Below are 7,389 nucleotides of genomic sequence, written 5' to 3' on the forward strand. Positions count from 1 at the left end.
CTCCCAGCACAGAAACCCCACTGAGTTCTCCATGTGCAAACAACCATGCCAGTCTCTGTCTCTCCCTCTCTCCACTCCCTCTGCCTGGCAGCCCTCCTTCCACCAACAGAGTCCAGGGTTGGTGGCCGTTGGCCTGCGGGGAAGCCAGGCTGAGTGTTGGAGGAGCAACGGGGACCTCAGTCCACCTGCTGGAGTAGGTGGGGGCTAAGTGAGACCCGCGTCAGCTTCCCTTCTGCTCCTCAAAGTGGAGAGAGCCACACCTTGGTCCCCTGCGGCCCTTGCCTCAACGTCAGCAGAGGTGGAAAGCTGAGAACAGGTCATGGATGAGCCCCAGTCTCCCCCTGGGGTTTCCCATTTTTAGACAGACAAATCGCAGAGATTGGGGAATTAGCATCCTGATCCTGGTCTGGGGTCTCCCGGAACACTGAGATGCACGAGAAAGACGGGAGAAGAGCTGTCTTGGTGGCTGTGTCCTGTACGTGTCTATCAGAGTCCTCCCAAACCAGGACAGAACTGTGCTTCCTGGGGAAGCAGAGTCCTCTGTGAACAGAAATGCTGCGGGTCCACTCACCTTCGGGGGCCAGATGGGTACCAGGTGAGGGTCTGGGGTCACCTGGGGGCATCCGGTTTCTTTGGAGGAGCCAGACCCGCCAACTAGATTTTTTTTGTGGAAGCCTACGATTTTATTTTATTTTATTTTTTAAAGATTTTATTTATTTATTTGACAGATAGATCATAGGCAGGCAGAGAGATAGAGGGGGGAACAGAGAGCCCGATGCGGGGCCCGATCCCAGGACCCTGGGATCATGACCTGAGCTGAAGGCAGAGGCTTTAACCCACTGAGCCACCCAGGTGCCCCTGGAAGCATACGATTTTAGATGTTGGCACCCAGATTTTCTCATAAGAAAGCATGGTATGGACCAGACAAAGCCTTTTGTGGGCTGGCTTCTCCTTCCTCAGCCGAGCAGTTTGCAGTCCCTGCTCCGAACGTGCAGTGACTGCGGGTGGGGTGTGGGGGGGTGCGGCTTTGGAGGGAGGCAGGCTCCAGTGTTTCTGCTTTCAATTTCACAAGCCAGGGTTCTTCCAGGGCTGCCGCCTTCCAGCGTAATTTGATTTTGCTTTTCTCTTGCTGCCTTTGATCCTCCGAGGTCGCCAGGCATAGCTACCATTTTATTTGCAGGCTCTGATGACAGGAGAAGATTTTGAAAGCTGTAGCCTGAAGAGGCACGCTTCCTCTGGGCAGTTGTCAAGTCATTTTTCATGGTCTCCCGGGGAAGTGGAGGCCACTGCACAGGACAGAGAGGCTTGGAGGGAGAGGCCCTCAAACGTTCTCTGGGCCACCTTGGGTTGGGATGACCTACTCTGCTTTGCTGACACTGGGCTGCCAAAGCTAGGAACGAACTCTCTCTGCTGGGTGCTGTCACCAGCTCATCCATCTGCCCACCTGTCCACCATCACTCCATCCATCACTCCATCTGTCCATCCATCAACCATCCATCATTCCATCCATCCATTTATCACTCCATCTATCCATCCAGCCACCCATCCATCCCACAGTTCCTGGGCATTGGTCCTGTGTCAGGGCTGTGCTTGGTTATGGGGTGATAATGATGGTGGACAGTGGTCTCTGTCCCCCACAGAGACTGCATTCTTGCCCCCACAGTTGTGATGCAGCAGGAGCAAAGTCTTCTTTGCTGGATTTTGAGGTTTATACAGTTTGGGGCCATCCAGAAGGAGGGGAAGGTATTTCTGGAGGAGGGAATGGCACGAGAGAGAGGCAGCGGCCCCTCCCAAGCCCAGCGCAGACTCAGTGGAAAAGCAGACAAGCATCCTTCCCGTTTCTCTGGGCACAGCACTGAAAGGACCAGGGGTGTCTCCCCTTTGGTGCAGAATTTGCCCCTGCAGGTGGTGAGCTGACTTGGTATCGGAAGGGGGTAGATGTCAGCGATGGGTGGGCGTTGGGAGGATGAGCTCCCTCAGAGCAGGCTCGAAAAAAGCTTCACATCACAACTACTGCTGGTAGAAGGACCCCTTTGAACTTGAACCAAAGTTTTTCACTCCTTCCAGCCAAACGGCCAAGGCCATTACTCATGCTCACGACATTCTGGGTACATATACACTACAGATGAGCAAACTGACGATGAGAAAGGTTTAACAACTCGTTAAAAGCCACCCAGGTCTCCGTCCACAGCTCTCTTCTGAAAGCAGTGACGTCTGCTTGCGTACCGGGACCGAAGCAGCGGCACGCCCCATCCCTTCTCACAGTCTGCCTAGATATCAGTGTATAAACCCCAGCGGAAACCCACAATCTTCCTTATAACCAGACACTACAGAGCTTTTATCTGTTTTCCATTTTTGCTGACGGAGACCCTTTGCACAGAATTGTTGTGCCAAGCTGGTGTTAATGATGTGTCTGTCCACTCCACTTACTCCGATCATCTGTATTGTTGGGCAAACGTGGTTTCCTTGTTGTTTCTGTTTAACTCCTCAAAAGGTCTCTCCATCATCAACAAATCCAAGCTCTGCTTATTATTTGCGCTGCCTGAGCCCCTGATCACCAGCGTTTCCTGAGCCCCCCACGCACCCGCCACCTACTCCCCACTGGCAGATCCAACGGCCAAGTCCGGGAGGCAGCGGCTGTTTCCATGTGAACTAGAGACAGGATAGGGAGGGAACACAGGCTGATTGTTGACTGGTTGCCCAACCTCCTGTACCATGGAAGATGGTACCCTGTCTTACCTAGGCTCCGCAAGAGAGAAAACAATGAGCCAGAGTTGAAAACCTGTAGGCTTTTTGAAAAGGTAGAAAACAGATCTTTTGGTTGGCTGTTCCCTGGGTGTGAGCTGTGGGAGTGTGGAGAAGGTGGCTTCTAGAGATCTCTATGCACGGGAATTCCCAGGGCCGCTATTTTAACCCCTGATCTCCCATTATCTAAATTTGTTTTTGAATCCTTCTCTGCGGCTCCACTTGCTCCTCTGTATAATGGGAAGATCCGATTAGATCAGAGGTTGTACAAACGTTTTCTGTAAAGAGGCTGGTAATAAATACTTCCGGCTTTGGCAGCCGGAAAATCTCTGTGGCAAATTCTCTCTTCTGTTGTGGCGTCAGGAAAACAGCCATAGCCAATCTGAGTGTGAACAAGTGTGGTGTGTTCCAGTAAAACTTTATTTACAAAAGCATATGGAGGGCAAGCCATCTGTGGCTGTTTACTTGAAGTCCAACCCTTTTATCAAATCAAATCTTGCTTGGAGGGGCACCTGGGGAGCTCAGTTGTTAAGCACCTGCCCTTTGGCTCAGGTCATGATCCCAGATCCTGGGATCGAGCCTTACATCGGGCTCCCTGCTTGGCGGAGAGCCTGCTTCTCCCTTTCCCACTCATCCTGCTTGTGTTTTCTCTCTCGTTGTCTCTCTCTGTTAAATAAATAAATGACTCTTTTAGGAAAATCTCACTTGGAACTCTACTACATACAATAGATAGACTCCCAGCTTCTCTCTGATTGTGCTGGGGAGACTGCACCCTCCCTCCTCAGGACCCCTCCAGCACGCCCAGCTCTCACCCCATCTGACACCCACCCTAAGCTTCTGGAACACAATTTGAGAACCCAGGACCTTGAAGACCTCGTAAAACCCCCAACAGCGTATGATTCATTCATCCGTTTGTCCATCTGCCTGCATCCTGTCAGATACCCACGCGTGGTCCCGGGACAGCAGGTGCCAACAGGCTGGTGGGTTTTTGATACATTTTGATTTTCTTAAACCACATGTGCATTAGTCAACAAGTTCTGTTTTAAATAAGTGCATGGATGTCCTAGTCTGTTTGGGCTGGTGTAATGAGTTACCACAGGCAGGTGGCTATAAACTGTAGAGATTTATTTCTCACAATTCTAGAGGCTGGGAGTCCAAGATTAAGGCGCTCTTGGGTCTAGTGTCTGGTGACGGCTCCCTTCCCGTTCACAGACAGCCATCTTCTGTCTTCTGGCTGTGTCTTCGCAGGGAGGAAGGCGCAAGGGAGCCCTTTGGGGTCTCATTTATCAGAGCACGAACCCCATTTATGAAGGCTCCACCCTCATGACCTCTCACCTCCCAAAGGTCCTGCCTCCTGACCCCGCCCACTGGGAGGCTTAGATTCCCACGTCCTCAATCAGGACGGGACAGTCAGCCCCCAGTGACCGATAACTCATTACAATGGCAGGAACAGCATAGGACCTCGAGTGTGCTGTCGGCAGCTTGTACCCGGGACTGGGTGCCTAACTTGTAGACCCAGCGCAAAGGCGTCTTGCTCCAAAATGGGGCGTATCTGTGCATAAAGATGACCCGCGGAGTGCTCGAGGGGACGTTGGGAGGAGATCGCAACTTTCTTCTTCATGCTTTTCTGTGAGCGCAGAACTTTCTCTCACGGCGTGTGTCACCCTCATCGCAGCAGAAGGGGACAACGGGTGCTTTACATGGGACGGAGCCCTCAGTGGGACCCTCTGCAGCCGGGTGGGGGGGTGTTGCTGCAGGGGGGGGCGGGCAGAGTGAAGGGCCACTTTACCTCCAGGTGTGTCCACGGAGACACGCCTCCAGTCCAGGTGGGTCCCCTGACCTCCCTGGGGGGGGGTGTGTCTCTGAGCCCCTTTCCTGGCTCTGGAAGCATGGACCCCTCGCCCACCCACCTGCTGCACAGTTTTAGAGGGAAACTGGGGCTTGATGAAGACCCATTGCTCTCATCCGAAGGTCTGCGTCCCCAGGAGAAATTTACCACGAACCCCCCAAGAAATGTCCCTGGACAGGTAACACTGGATAAACGTAGACCCAACATACACGAATGGGGCATTGAGGGGCATTAGGGAAGCCTCAGGTAGAGCCCTCACCTTTTAAGGAAAATGTCATGCTTTTCCACAGAGCCCTCCAGGGTGTGATAGGGAGAACCAGAATGTTTGGGGTGATTTTCTGGCCTCCCTCCCCAGGCTCTGGTCAGTCTGAATATCTGCTGTAGTTTCTACCTTTGTCCCTGTCCCCTGCCTGTCCCTCGGGGCTGAAGGCTCCCCCACCCTGCTCCCTTGCTGCAGAGTGAGCACACCCCCGCCCATGCTGGCCGTGGCCCCCCTGCTCTCCTGGTGACCCACCTCTCAGCCGAGCCAGCAAGTCTCGGGCTGCTGTTCATAGGACGCTGTCCCTTCCCTGTCCACCGTCCTTGGACGTCCGGGAGCGTGTCTCTTCCTGTATCACCGTTTCCTTGAGTCATGAGGTTCCTGGCTTCATCGGTTGAGGCTCTCCACTACGGTTATGGCGTGTAGGGGGCTGGCGGAGGGAGGGGGCAGGGACGGGGCCACACAGAAAGACAGAACGTGATCGGTGAGGGGACAAGAGCCATCTCACCCAAATCCCCTCCTTGTTTCTTAATGGAAATAAAATCCACGGAACACAGAGTGAACCACGTTCAAGTGCACCATTCAGCGGCATTCCGTGCATTCATGCCGTGGTATGACCCCAACCTCTACCTTGTTCCTGAATATTTCCATCACCCCAAAGGGAGACCCCATCCCTACAAGCGGTGACGCTCCATTCCCCCTCCCCCAGACCCTACAGTCACTCATCAGCTTGCTGTCCCTATGGATTTGCCTGTTCTGGATGCTTCACATAAATGGGATCATACAGTATGTGGACTTTTGGGTCCGGCTTCTCTCGCTGACCACCGTACAACCCCTTTGTCTTACGAGAGAAAGGTTGTGACCCAGCAAGGTGAAGTGAGCTGCCTGAGCTCACACAGCTTCTTGTGCGGAAGGAACAGACCCTCCCACGAATAAGAGGAAACGGAGCCAGGACCACCCACCGCAAGGTGGAGTGAAGTCCAAGAGAAAATGCATGTTCCGGAACGCGAAGGCAAGCTCCATCCTGACGAAGCATTTCTGGGGTGTCTGCTGAAGCCGCGGCGACCCCCCGCCTGGGGGAGAATTCCTCCTTTCTCCGTGGGCCGTTTCCCGCATGTCGGCCGTGCGGTTCCAGGCCGGCCGTCGGTCTCCGCACACCTCACCTCCTCAGTGCTCGGGGGCTGCGCCCGCACAGCCTGCAACTGGGGGCCACTGCAAGGGTTAAATGGGGCAGCGTCTGGCAAGCATGTGACAATTGGACAAACGTCACCATTAGCATCACCTCCGTCCCACTGGGGCGTGCGGCCACGGCAGCAAAGCGGCGCACCTGCTCTGAGGTCAGTCGGCGAGGGTGAGGGGCTCTGGACAGAGCAGTCGAGGCGTCTTCCCGTGGGTGGGGTGGGTGGGGGAAGATGTGTAACAGCGGCAGCCTCCGGTGTTGGCCTTTGTCGCCATGTCTGAGAAGGGGCAGAGGAGGGCCACATTGGGCTCCTTTGTGCTCCTGTCCCCTCGTCTACCTGTAAACCATTCCCCCACGTCCTGTTTCCACCACCCCTGCTCCTGACAGAAGAGACGGAGACACCCGCCTTCCTCTGGAGAGACAGGTCCCTGACACTCACGGAAGGCAGGCACGTGACGGTGACTGCTCAGAAACGTCCCAGGGGCTGGGCTGCTTCACCTCGGCTGGCCCAGAGAGAGGGGAACCTCGCTGTTCGTCTGGAGGCTCCGGAGCAGCCCGATAAGATTTATTTTCGATCACCCATCCCGGCACGCTCCCTCTAGTCAGAGGCAAAGCCGGAGTGTGATGCAGGCATGTGACTGGTATTCCGCTTCTGTTTACCCTGGGAAGTCTGGGGAGCCGCCGTCCCTCGTTCCCAGAGATGCCCCGGTGGCTCAGAGCCCGACCTGCGCTTTGCACAGGCGATAGGAGGGCCGGGCTGGGCGGCCCTCTGCAGCCAGGACCAGCTGCCTCCTGCTGCACGCAGGCTGCTGGGGCGCCAGCCTAGATGCCAGAAAAATACCAGCTCCAGGAGGAGCGGGGAGCCCTCTCTGCGTGACCGCCGGCAGTCTGCGTCCACCAGTCTGCGGTAAGCCTCCCACGGCTCCTTGGCTAACCGTTTTCCTCCTTATTTTCTAGGGAGGCCTCCCCGGGTGATTTCCGAGCCAGAGGGGAGGGGCTGGTTCAGGGCCCGGGGGGTGGGGATGGTTCGCGATTCAGACACCACCGTTGCAAACAGACAGAAGGTCCCGTAGCCAGCATCCCTGCGGCCCGCCTCTCTGTGTGGGATGCAGGAGCAGGTGCGCTGGGGAGGGTCGAGGCAGGAGAACTCGAATTTCCTCTGGTCATGTGGGAATGGAGGGAAAAGTAGCTCATCGGAGCCCAAACAAGGATAGACCCGTCCTCTCCATCCTCTGCTCCGTAAAGCAAGCCTCGATGCTCGGGACAAGGGGCAAGGCCCAGGATTCATTAGGGCCTCCTGAAAGCCGCGGACTCATGGGGAGCTCCCCTTCCCTCCCCCTCCTTGGAGTTATTTAC

Source organism: Mustela nigripes, chromosome 16 (genome assembly GCF_022355385.1).
Source record: "Mustela nigripes isolate SB6536 chromosome 16, MUSNIG.SB6536, whole genome shotgun sequence".
NCBI classification, from domain to species: Eukaryota; Metazoa; Chordata; class Mammalia; order Carnivora; family Mustelidae; genus Mustela; species Mustela nigripes.